The sequence below is a fragment of the Hyalella azteca genome, unplaced genomic scaffold (genome assembly GCF_000764305.2).
Source record: "Hyalella azteca isolate HAZT.00-mixed unplaced genomic scaffold, Hazt_2.0.2 contig9922, whole genome shotgun sequence".
Classification (NCBI taxonomy): Eukaryota; Metazoa; Arthropoda; class Malacostraca; order Amphipoda; family Hyalellidae; genus Hyalella; species Hyalella azteca.
The window spans coordinates 270,423-283,233 of record NW_025939978.1 but is presented as its reverse complement, the minus strand read 5'-3'; positions in this window follow the sequence as shown (position 1 = coordinate 283,233).

Below are 12,811 nucleotides of genomic sequence, written 5' to 3'. Positions count from 1 at the left end.
GTATCGTGTCACGAGTTTTTGTATACCAGTGTCATGTTCCTCCGCCGCCAGTGTATTGAGATACGCAGTCACGTGTTCTTTCAGTTCATCGTCATTTTGAAACTTGGTCCCTGCCACGAAGTCCTTGAGATTCGCAAACAGATGAAAATCTGAATTAGGAGCCAAGTCCGGACTGTAGGGTGGATGGTCGAAAATTTCTCACATGAATTTTTGGAGAAGTTGTTGCGTTATCCGAGCCATATGCGGCCTGGCATCATCGTGCAGGAGAATAACGCCAGTAGACATGCAACAGACCTCGCCGTCGATTTTGAATTGCCCGCCGTAATTTTTTTAATGTTGCACAATTTGCATTGGCATTGATTGTGTCTCCACGAGTCATGAAATCGATGAGCAGAACACCTTGCCGATCCCAGAAACACTGGTGGCGGAGGAACATGACACTGGTATACAAAAACTCGTGACACGATACGACAAATGCTTAAATTTGACCGGAGATTATGTAGAGAAGTAGTGTAATACATGTTCTTTTCAATAAACATGTTTAAATTTGTTAATATTTACTTCCGTTTGTTCAATTCCCAAAGGGGTACTGCTTTCCGGATGACCCTCGTAGTTAGTGATGTGTAAGTATTTGCATTTCTTTGTGTTTATCGTGATTGTCATAGTAGATGGAAATCGTTTCATAGTTCTTATAAATTGTATGTTATTTCACTTCTGGTGACTGAGTAAAGTGGATTCTTCATTACTTCCTGAAGATTTTTAAATTATTATTATTAAAAATATTAAAGTATTAATTATTAAGGGCACCACATTCGCGTAAGCAAGCTATTGCGTAATGTTATGCATTTTTATTTTGAATCATAAAATTTCCTGCTACATTTTGAATATTCCTGTTGATCGGAATCCACTATATTTCTGATTATTTTTAAATGTTCTCGGCGTTTATTGGTATTTATGTACGACATTTCTGATCCCACATTTTAATTAGAATTAAAGAGATAAATCAGTGTTCGCTAGCGTCCTCGTTCAGTTGTTCCTGCCTGGCTATTTTTAACGTCGCAAGCTTAAAATTGGTCTGCTTATTTCTGTTGATAGATTATAGGTTCTTGACTTATTCTGACTCATTAACTTATTATTGGTAAACCTTGAGAGGAAGTACAGTCAAATTTACAAGGTTGCAAAACTCTTTAAAATACAAACAAGCTACATTTCCTTTTAAATCCAGATAGTTGAAATTATAGATAATCTTCGGTATTGCTGACCAAGGACTGGCTGTTGTATAGATAATTTAATTAAGTATGTAAATGTTGTTGATTGATGGAGCAAATGTTGTTGATTGATGGAGCAAATGTTGTTGATTGATGTAGCAAATGTTGTTGATTGATGGAGCAAATCTTGTTGATTGATGGAGCAAGTGTTGTTGATTGATGGAGCAAGTGTTGTTGATTGCTGGAGCAAATGTTGTTGATTGATGTAGCAAATGTTGTTGATTGATGGAGAAAATGTTGTTGATTGATGTAGCAAATGTTGTTGATTGATGGAGCAAATGTTGGTGATTGATGAATCGAATGTTGATGAATAATGATTATTTTAGTTGTGACTGAATTTCATAGGCGACTGTTCTTATATACGCGACTGATATATTATCAGACCATTAACTAAACTCTTCGACTTGGCCGTCATTTGATCTTTTGAAATCTTTTGAATATAACGACGATCTCATTTGACATAATCCTGTTGCATCTGTCCTGACGCGACACGGATTCATTCACACACGAGTTGAAATTCACACAGATCTCGAAGCGAAAACACAGATACGACGTTATTTGCACCAAGCTGTTAAATAAGTATCATTAATCATTAATTAATGACGCTTCATTAATTATTTACCTTATTGATTAAATAATAAAAGTTATTTATCAATTAAAGAAAAGAAGACATTCTAAATTCAAAGACGCGCAACAAGAATAGTTCTGGGCTTGAAGGCAAGTCCTATGAAGAAAGATTAAAGATTATGAAGCTTCCAAGCCTCAGTTATCGACGTCTGCGTGGGGACCTCATTGAAGTATACAAGTATACTCATGTACGATGGTCGCGAAAACCTCGCTCTCAGACTTCGCTGCATTTTGACTATACAAGCCTTAACTGTCCTCACGCGACACATTCATTCACACAAGAGTTGAAATTCACACAGATCTCGAAACGACAACACAGATACGACGTTATGTACCAGCTAGGCAGTTAAAATAAGGATCATTAATCATTAACTAATGATGCTTCATTAACTATTCAACTTATTAAATTAATAGTAATAGTTATTCATTAGTTAAACAATATCTTCATATACTCAAACAATCTTGATAAGTGCGTGACGCGCAGAGGTGGGCAGTAGCGCGCTACATTAAGGAATTGTAGCGGTAACGGGAGCGCCCGCTACATATTTAAGTAGCGATACGAGGTTTTGCCGTTACAGCGCTACCGCTACATTTATGGATAAAGCCTTTAGATTTTACTTAATAGTATTAAATATTATTTAAAACCAGCATGATACATACATAATATAAATTACAGAATAAAACTGTACGAAAGATTTCGGTGTAATGTTGTCAACCTCAGCCTGTTACTAGTGACAACATGTTAGTTGCTACCAGAGGTGGGCAGTAGTGCGCTACATGTAACGGTAGCGGCGGTACATTTAAGCAATTGTAGCGGTAGCGGTAGCGCCCGCTACATTTAGAGCATGTAGCGGTTGCGGTAGCGGCCGCTACATTTCAAAGTAGAGCTGCCCAGCTCTGGTGACGCGTTATACTGAAGGCAGATATAGACTCAACGCGTGCAAAGTCTACTCGGTAATAAAAATACTTGCTTGCATAAACGCATGGTTGGCTTTAAAATATTTACGACCATGTCTGTTCTCAATAGGATAGGAAGTGAGAATAATTATAATTTATAGCATGATTTAAATTCTTGTTGTATTTGACTTCAATGGAATTCGGGCCGATATTTTTCAATGCCTCTTAACAGCCGCATTTAATTTGAAGAAAATTGTTAGAGAAATCGGGAATAGGTATCATAAAACTCACGTAATCAATACGGCATTTCAATATGCATGGAATTGGAAAAATTTTCCGTATCTTCTAAGATACGCACAATTTCTTTATTTGGTAGAATTCTTTCGAGACAAACGCGACGTTGAGATTAAATTTCGAAAAAGAATCAGGAGGCATGGCAGCGCTGCATTTGAACACAATTTAGGTTCATGTTATTTTCATCTTAAATTTACATATTTCTTTGCACAATATATGAGTGATGAAATAGTACAATTTGTGACAATATGGCTCAATCGTATCGCTGACACACACACGCTCCATGCATACTGGCTCCATAACTTTCATGATGTTTCATTTTTAGAACCTACAGTCGATATGTCAAAAATTAATTCATGAAACATGAGATGCCACATCCAGACATGCTTATTTTATAACTTCTATGCTTTCTCTCTTTCTTGTCTGATTGAACACAACTCTAAAAAAATATCACAATATTTCTAAAAGTTATTGACGGTATATTTAATAATTACTTAGCTCTAAAATGCTTAAATTCAAATCTCCTAGAAGCATATACATAGATGATACATGCTCGAAAGAAGACGTTGTTCTTCACAGCAACGTTACAGAGGCGCTGCAGAATTTACATTGGACGGAAGTAGCTTGTTCCTGTCAAATTATTTACTTATTAACTGATTAACTTATTAACTGACCAATTATTTGCTGATTAACTTATTTCTTACAGTCCATCACCGTATAATTTTATCATTTAGCTTCAACCCACGAAACGCAATTGTTATGCATATTAGAGATCGAAATATTTCTAATTTTTTTGTATATTTTCTCATGCACACGTTGACCGTGGAACTCTTATTTTCCATCCCCCTTAATTGCACCCCCAACAAATCGTGAGCTTCTATTGGCTGATATTGCCTGAAAAACGAGTCATAGTTTAACGATACCACGTGGTGGAATTTTTCACTGCAGGTAAGGACAGAATTTTAGGAATTAGTGCTCCTGATGATTCCTTCGAACCCATCTATAGTGAAAATACATCTAAACAATTCACATATTCATATACAAATTCGGAAGTTATAACCGACTTTATTTTTGTCTCCATCGACTTTCTCGCTACCAGATTGAGAACTGCACTTTGAAATTCTGAACCCATTTATAGTGAAAATACATCTAAACAATTCATTTGGGCATACTTAAATTCGGAAGTTACAATCGACTTTATTTCTGTTTCCCACGAATTTCTCTCTACCAGATTGAGAACTGCATTTCGGGGTGAAAATACTCACCCACGTGTAGACCTGCAGGAGCGGATGCGGTTGTGCTCAGCCTCCGCAATAGTCAGTCCTTCGTAGACTAGCCTAGTGAGAAGACGTGCGCTTGAGTTGGTCCGACCACGTGTTCGCTCCGAGCCTCCGAACAGAAAATCTTGTGAGAAGCAGTAAATGCAGAATCGTGTTGCCCCTTAACACCACGTTGGTTCTGATATCTGAGAGTAATTGGTTTTCATTTAATTAGACAAAAGGTCTGAAAGATTTTTCTTTACGATATTCGAAACACCGTCTTTAATTTTAGTTTGATAACGAGAATCTAAACGGTCGCGCTTAAGTTATAAATTTGGAGGAAAAGTTTGTATTTTTTACCAGCTGCTCACAATGTTATCTACAGGATATAGTCCCAGTTATGACAGTTCCACTACCATGTGGAAAATCGTGACGAGGTCCAGAAAAATGCAGCAATTTCTTCAAGAAAAAGCTTTGAAACACAGTATAGAATGCCGTATCCCCTTAAGGGACTGCAAGGAATGTTTTAAGGACTTCGTAGAGTTCGCCAGGAGTCTTGCTGACTGCATGTCCACCAGCAAAGACTTCACCGAGGGCTTGCTTGAGGCATTTAGGTGAGTGAGCAGTAACAGTATTCCGGGTAACGGTTTCAAACCTGTTACTCATTACTAATTTTTTGTAGTTTTCGAAATAGAAATCCGGTCAGAGCATAAATAATAATTACAGATCAACGTTTCGTTATAAAAAACGCAATAAAATTATTGTTCCAAGATGATTGAGAATCCTCGATTATTAGACAACTTTCTGCTGAGCTAATAAACAATCTAATTTTCTGTCCTTTTCTAAATTTTACTTGCATCTTTTATCCATCAAATCTTCAAATGCCTAATGTTCCATCGAGGTGTTCATTTCACTGTTTCATTGTAAATTTAATTGCTCTTTTGTATACACAAAAATCACGAAGGTATATATATACCTTTGGAATGGATACATTCCATGTTTAGAGCCAAAGGTCCTTTGCTTTTCGCTTTATCCTTAGGCTTTTCGAGTGTATACATGCAAATATTACATGTAAATTAAACGGCAAATAAAGTGATCGTGCAGTGCATTATAGATCGTGCAGTGCTTACTTTAGAGAACTGGAGAAAGAGTCGATCGTAAACGGCCTATCACACGTTGAGGTGCTAATGGTACTTATGCTTCAGTACTATCAGTAGGCAATTACTATCAATCGCCAAATTCAAAGTTCGGGTCTCATTACTTTCTGTCACCCAAAACAAACCACAATCATCGTACCGCTCTCATTCAACCAATTTCACAACTTGAGTTGTTTTCATTTAGGATTGTATTTTCCTTCGGGATTGTATTTTATTCATGATCGTATTTCATGCACAATCGTTGTTGAGGTCTAAAATTAAACGTTTTTGTATTATTAGGTATTAGGCTTATATTTAATAAATGTGTTGTCAAGTTAGAATGAGTGTTAGAAGAATTGTAAGAATGTTTTTAGAGACTACTGAAATTGTGCTATAGGAAATTGCGGATAGAAAAGGCAGCTGTAGGAACTCGGTCATTAAAGCAGCCTCTGGTGGTTCATAAAGCTGTCCCTTTCACTAAAGTTAATGGATGCCATTTTCTTGTACTAGTCTTGTGTGCGAAGGAAACTGTTTATATGAATGTAACGTCTTGTGCAATAAAGTATTTTACTAGGACCGTGATTTAAATGAGCATTGAAGCTGCCACTATACGCACGACATCGCATTTCATTCACTGTCGTATTTCATTCACTATCGTATTTCATTCACGATCGTATATCATTCACGATCGTATTTCATTCACGGTCGTATTTCATTCACTACCGTATTTCATTCACGATCGTATTTCATTCACGATCGTATTTCATTCACGATCGTATTTCATTTGCGATCGTATTTCATTCACGATCATATTTCATTCACGATCGTATTTCATTCACGATCGTATTTCATTCACGATCGTATTTCATTCACTACCGTATTTCATTCATTATCATATTCATTCAATATCGCATTTATATTCAGGGACCGTGGCTGGGACAAGTCGCAGTTGGTTGAAGCCGTGCAGCGGCAAGCGGCGCATCTGCAGCAGTTACTGCAGGTGGAACCTGAGCCAGGTGAACATTCAAGAATATTATTTGCGGTAACACAGTGAATTTCTTCATTTTTAAACTTACGTCTTTTTGTTGCAAATTACACCTTTTATTAAGCAGCTTACTGCCTCTCTGTTTCTAGCCCTTATGGTCAAAGTTATTAGTGACAATCGGTAAAGGTTTTGATCAGTTTTTGGACTTCTGCAGGTCCATCAGACTCGTACCTGGAGAATTGGCACTTGACGTCTGTCGGCAACAACACTTTGGGTTCCTCAAGGGATGAATGGCGGCCTACGAGTTCCTCAGACTTGCCCAAAGAAGATGAGAATGTTGCACTGACGGCACATCCTGAGCAACGCGCGATTTCCTGCCTAGCAGCCATGGTCAGTGAGAAATTAGGTGAAGAAAGCCGAGAAGTTCAGGCCCATTCAGCGCAATTCAGCTCAGTGAAAGCTGAACAAATTCCTGGCTCTCTTTCATCAGCTGTAAAGCTGCATGATGTACACTCGAAATCATTAAAAGCATTGAGTACTGTAAATCGCCCATCGAAAATCCCGCGTTTGAGCTTAGGTAGCGAAACCTTACCGAAAAGCCGTCCTCCTAATGAGAAGTTGCAAAAAATTGGAAGCAGTGATCTGAACGCCTATCGCCCATCCAAGATACCACGGCTGGCTCCTTCACCCAAAAATTTTGCTCCGAAAAAACGTGTTGCAGCTTCAGGAAAAGATATTATGAAGGATACGACAAAAAAGGATACGAGGAGTTCAATTGGCTGTAAACCAAGCTTACAGGAAAGTAGAGTAACGCTTCGTCGAGCAACAAGCTCGACAGCTGCTCGAGGATCGGTAAGCAGGAGCTTATTGAACGTAATCAAACAAACGCAGAAGCCTGTGTCAAGTTCAGAAATTTCTTCCAATACCAAACGCCAGACCAAACCTCTAGAGCAGGAATCAGTGTTGTATTCAATTCTAACACCTCCTCTGTCACCTCTTCCTGACCGTGAATTCTCCCACAACGATTTTCTGTGCAGCAATCGCACGTCGACCCCAAGCAAGCCATCGGATCAAAAGCAATCATCCTCTCAAATATTCGCCGATTCATTGCCACACAAGAGACATCTTTCGAGAGCTTCAACTTTCGTGGTTTCACCGCAGCCGTATCAATTTAATGTAACTGGTTGTGTAGTTGAGGAAAACATTCAGCATCGAGGTGGTGTTCCATCCCGACAATTTGCAGCTGGTATATTAACTAAGAAAATCAATTCAACTAATGGTCGCTTTCCTCGCAATTCATCCGCACGTGTTTTCGCAGCAAAGAAAAACACCCTACCTCGAGGTGCGACTTCACCTCCACCACCTCCGGTTACTTCCGGAGTCAAGAAATATAAGTTGTCTCGAGATATTTACAATTCTTCGCCATATGCAACTGGTTTTCGATCCTTGAAAAGTGATCGCACTGGCCCGCTACCAGCAACCAAATTCGCAGCTAAGAACATCACTTTTCATCGAAGTAGAACTCTTCTACCACCTGCATCTGGTTCAGCACTCAATAGCAGTTTCCTACATCGCAGTGATGCTAGTATTGTTCCACAAACTACTGGTGATCATAACTCACAACAAGGAGGCGGTGCCACCACCCCTCGGGCGCTCCCCTCGATAGGTTGCTCTCACCCGACGCTGACACGTCACCCTGCGCGCCAAATTTTTGGTCTACGATGCCCCAGCCGACGCAGAATGTACAAAGACTACCATGGAAAAAGTTTGGCGTTCACGTAAGTACCTGCTATTCATTGGACTTGGGTCATTATTTAGTCTACATATAGAAGTAACTAATGTTCAACATGTATCGTCATCTTTATAGAGCCATCTAATTGCTTTCATTTCGGTCAAATTTTCCTTTTAATATCAATAAATTATATTTCGATTGAAAATATCTTTCTTTTTAAAGTCTCCATTCCTTCAATCAAGGCATTTATCTATCCAAGTTTCATGAGCATTCAATGATCAAATAATGCATATTTCAGGACATCTCCAATTCTGTGTGGTTGAAAGTTGTGGACCAGTTGAACGCTTCTACAGAACCACTCGACCTCCGCCTGATGGAAGACGTTTTCAGACAGCCCTTAAAATCCAGCATGCAAGCCATGGTAGCTCCAAGCACGGAATCTTTTTCTAGTTTTCTGGATAGAAAAACGTCGTTGAATCTGATGGTTGTTCTGAAAACGTTGAGGTTAAGTCCGGAAGAACTGGCTCATGTCATCCATGACGGCGACACGTCTAAACTCCGAGTCGAGAGTCTAAAGACTCTGGCGCAAGTTCTTCCTACCGTTGATATGGTAAGTGGGAAATATTGCGAATTAGGTTTGTAGCTCTAAAGTATTAAATCCTTGTAAATTTTCTCCTGTGCACTCTAAGGCAGCTTTCACACAGGGCGGCAAATATCGCGCGCGTCCAAAATGCCGCGGCGGTATTTACCGCGCAATCTTTCACACGAGGCGGTTTTTAACGTTGGAATCTATCAATCTTGCAGTGCCGTATCCCATACAGCAGGGTGTTTTTCTCCAGCTATCATTAGCTTTTTGTTGTCCCCTGCATTCATCATTGAACCTGAAAAGAACACAAACAAACTTGTCATTACAAATTAATTCATTACTCATTACATTCATTAACAAGAAGAAATGAGTTTAATTAATCCTTAACTCTTTTAGTAGCTGGAGCTACATACACCCTCGCCCACTCACTGTCTGTACCACACTAGGTAGTGGCTTCGGCGTGAAAAACCGCCTAGTGTTAAAGATCACATTGAATACCATTGCAAGCTAAACAGTCGCGGCAAATCTACCGCCGCAGTTTTAGCAGGACATACGCGGGCGTCAGGCGTCAAGTTCTACGCCGCGTTAAAAGCCGTCGTGTGTGAACAGCAGGGCACATTTCGTATGTCCGCTGAGGTTCGACGGTAAATACCGCCGGACGCTGGCGGTATTTACCGCCCTGTGTGACAGGGGCCTAATTTTATTTATGAAAAATGACCATCATTGCAGTCATAGACTTGTTTGGAAATCAAGAGGCTCGCTGAAGATTTAAACAGATTATTCAGCAACCAGCGATTTATTTGTTCCTAACCATATAATGCGGTAGTCAGAGCGTTCAATTGCGTGCTCGAGAAAAATTCCCAAAAATTCTGTACATCAAAGAAGTGCACTCAAGAATTGCACTCAATACAATCTAATTTGTAGAAAAACTTGCGAATTTTTCCATTGAATCACAACTATGGAATTAAATTTTCATTTGATTTTTAGCTGCCATTATCAATCGTTTTCATATTAAAAAAAATTCCACTGATATTACCATTGAGTTGTACAGAAATAAATTATCAAGGCACATCGGTATCACACGGACAATAACTTCATGTAATCATACGCAGGTTGAGCGCGCTCGCGCACAGGAGAGCGAGGCGGCGCGCATGCCGCCTGCCGAGCGCTTCTGTTTGGAGCTCAGCAAAGTCTGCCACTACCAACTGCGCGTCACGGCTATGATCCAGGTAACGTGTGTGCATACACTGTTAGAAAATTACCGTTAACGGTATTACCGGCGATTCAGTGGCCGGTTGGCACGTAAAAAGAAACACCGTGTCGCCGTTTTTATTCTAATTTAACACTAGAAATCCGTAAAACATCTGATAAAAACGGCGAAACGGTTTACTTTCACGGGCCGACCTGCCACTAGAACGCCAGTGGGACCGTTTTTTTCACAGTTTTTTCTTACAGTGTATACAGATAAACTTAACCCTCTACCGCCTGACATGAGTAACCGGAGCAATATTGTCACAAGCCTATTTCCCAAAAAGGATACGTTTTATTGAGCGCAAAATGAATTGCACTGATGGTTGCCGCCACGTAGGACAACTTTAAAATGTTTTCTGTTGCGTACAAACGTCCTCAGGTTGCTCAACTCAATAGTTTACGTATAATTTAAGTTGAAAGTTATGTTTCCCGGAGAGTGGCATACAGCAGGGCGAGTTGACATTATTCAGTGATCAAGATGACGGGATACTATTTATGCACAATAACTGTGATTCATGTGCAGCATGTATTTCAAAATCTGCCTTGATCCATGCAGGTAACGTTGTCACATATACAGCTGAACTTAATGCGATGAGTTTTTCGGAAGTTAATATAACAGTATTCATTAATCATGATGTTCGGATAACAGTTTGGTAAATATCCGTGATCCAGATGCGCGATGTTTGTCCTAATTTGACGTTTGGCTGGTTTGCATGAAACATCATTGCATCAATATTTTTTCAATTTTTTGGGAAAAATGAATTACGTGAGCTTTAGTGACGTCTTGAGGGCACCATGATCGAGGCACTATAAAAAAAGCCGCGTGACGCCTGTGTCGAGTATTGTGCATTTGTTAATCTACGATTATAAATTTTAGTTTCTGGCGTGGCATGTTTTCGTCTCACGGTGCCATTACAAGTATTTTAATATGCCATCTACCGTGCATATAAACAACGTCTAACATCACAGGCTATGGAGTTAGTCCCTGCGTGCCGAGAGCTGCATCGTAACTTCGAAATCCTGCGGGATGCCTGCGCTGCCGTCCTAACCAGCACCTACTTCCCCAAGTTCCTGGGCAAAGTCCTCATTTTGGGCAACTTCCTCAACTCCGTGAGTAAAAAGTGCCTTTAGGACAAGCTATTGTTTTGAAGAAATTAAAGTGAATTCTATACAGAAATTTCTTTCTGAAAATGTTTCCTTTTCCATTATTTTATATTAATGAAAAAATTGGCATTATCGCAAAATAGGGAGTTATGCAGAGGAAAATGTGGTTAAAAATTCGAATATACTATTTTTGAAACCTATTCATTACATTTTGGAAGGTTATAGAATACAATAGAATAGAAGTGTCGGCATTGAAGAAATAGGCCCATGGCCTGTTCATAAACATCATAAACATCATAAACATCATATAATATAATAGAATAGAAGTGTCGGCATTGAAGAAATAGGCCCATGGCCTGTTGCCGATTCTTGAATTTATCGTGACTTGATTCATCCGGCCTTTGGAACCCGATCTTTCCATAACTGACGATTGATTGAGATAATTCATCATGATTAACTAAACTCGTACACGTGTTCACTGCAAAACATTCGTGTGAGAATGTCTTATATTGGTTACTGCAGGGCAGTTACGCGGGTAACGCTGCTGGCTTCCGCATGGAGAGCCTGGCGCTGCTGTGGGCCGCGGGGCGCCCTGAGGGCGGCGCCCCCACGGCGCTGCGGGTTCTCCACGACGACTCAACCTCCGCCGCCTGCGTCGCCGGCGTCGCGCGAGACTTAGCGGGCGTCGCGAAGGCTGCCAAGTGAGTGGGCGCTTGTGCTTGACGAGTGGATTTATTGAGTGGGCGCTTGTGCTTGATGAGTGGATTTATTGAGTGGGCGCTTGTGCTTGATGAGTGGATTTATTGAGTGGGCGCTTGTGCTTGATGAGTGGATTTATTGAGTGGGCGCTTGTGCTTGATGAGTGGATTTATTGAGTGGGCGCTTGTGCTTGATGAGTGGATTTATTGAGTGGGCGCTTGTGCTTGATGAGTGGATTTATTGAGTGGGCGCTTGTGCTTGATGAGTGGATTTATTGAGTGGGCGCTTGTGCTTGATGAGTGGATTTATTGAGTGGGCGCTTGTGCTTGATGAGTGGATTTATTGAGTGGGCGCTTGTGCTTGATGAGTGGATTTATTGAGTGGGCGCTTGTGCTTGATGAGTGGATTTATTGAGTGGGCGCTTGTGCTTGATGAGTGGATTTATTGAGTGGGCGCTTGTGCTTGATGAGTGGATTTATTGAGTGGGCGCTTGTGCTTGATGAGTGGATTTATTGAGTGGGCGCTTGTGCTTGATGAGTGGATTTATTGAGTGGGCGCTTGTGCTTGATGAGTGGATTTATTGAGTGGGCGCTTGTGCTTGATGAGTGGATTTATTGAGTGGGCGCTTGTGCTTGATGAGTGGATTTATTGAGTGGGCGCTTGTGCTTGATGAGTGGATTTATTGAGTGGGCGCTTGTGCTTGATGAGTGGATTTATTGAGTGGGCGCTTGTGCTTGATGAGTGGATTTATTGAGTGGGCGCTTGTGCTTGATGAGTGGATTTATTGAGTGGGCGCTTGTGCTTGATGAGTGGATTTATTGAGTGGGCGCTTGTGCTTGATGAGTGGATTTATTGAGTGGGCGCTTGTGCTTGATGAGTGGATTTATTGAGTGGGCGCTTGTGCTTGATGAGTGGATTTATTGAGTGGGCTCAGTGAGTGTGCGCTCTGAAGGTGTGCTGGCGAGTGCATTTA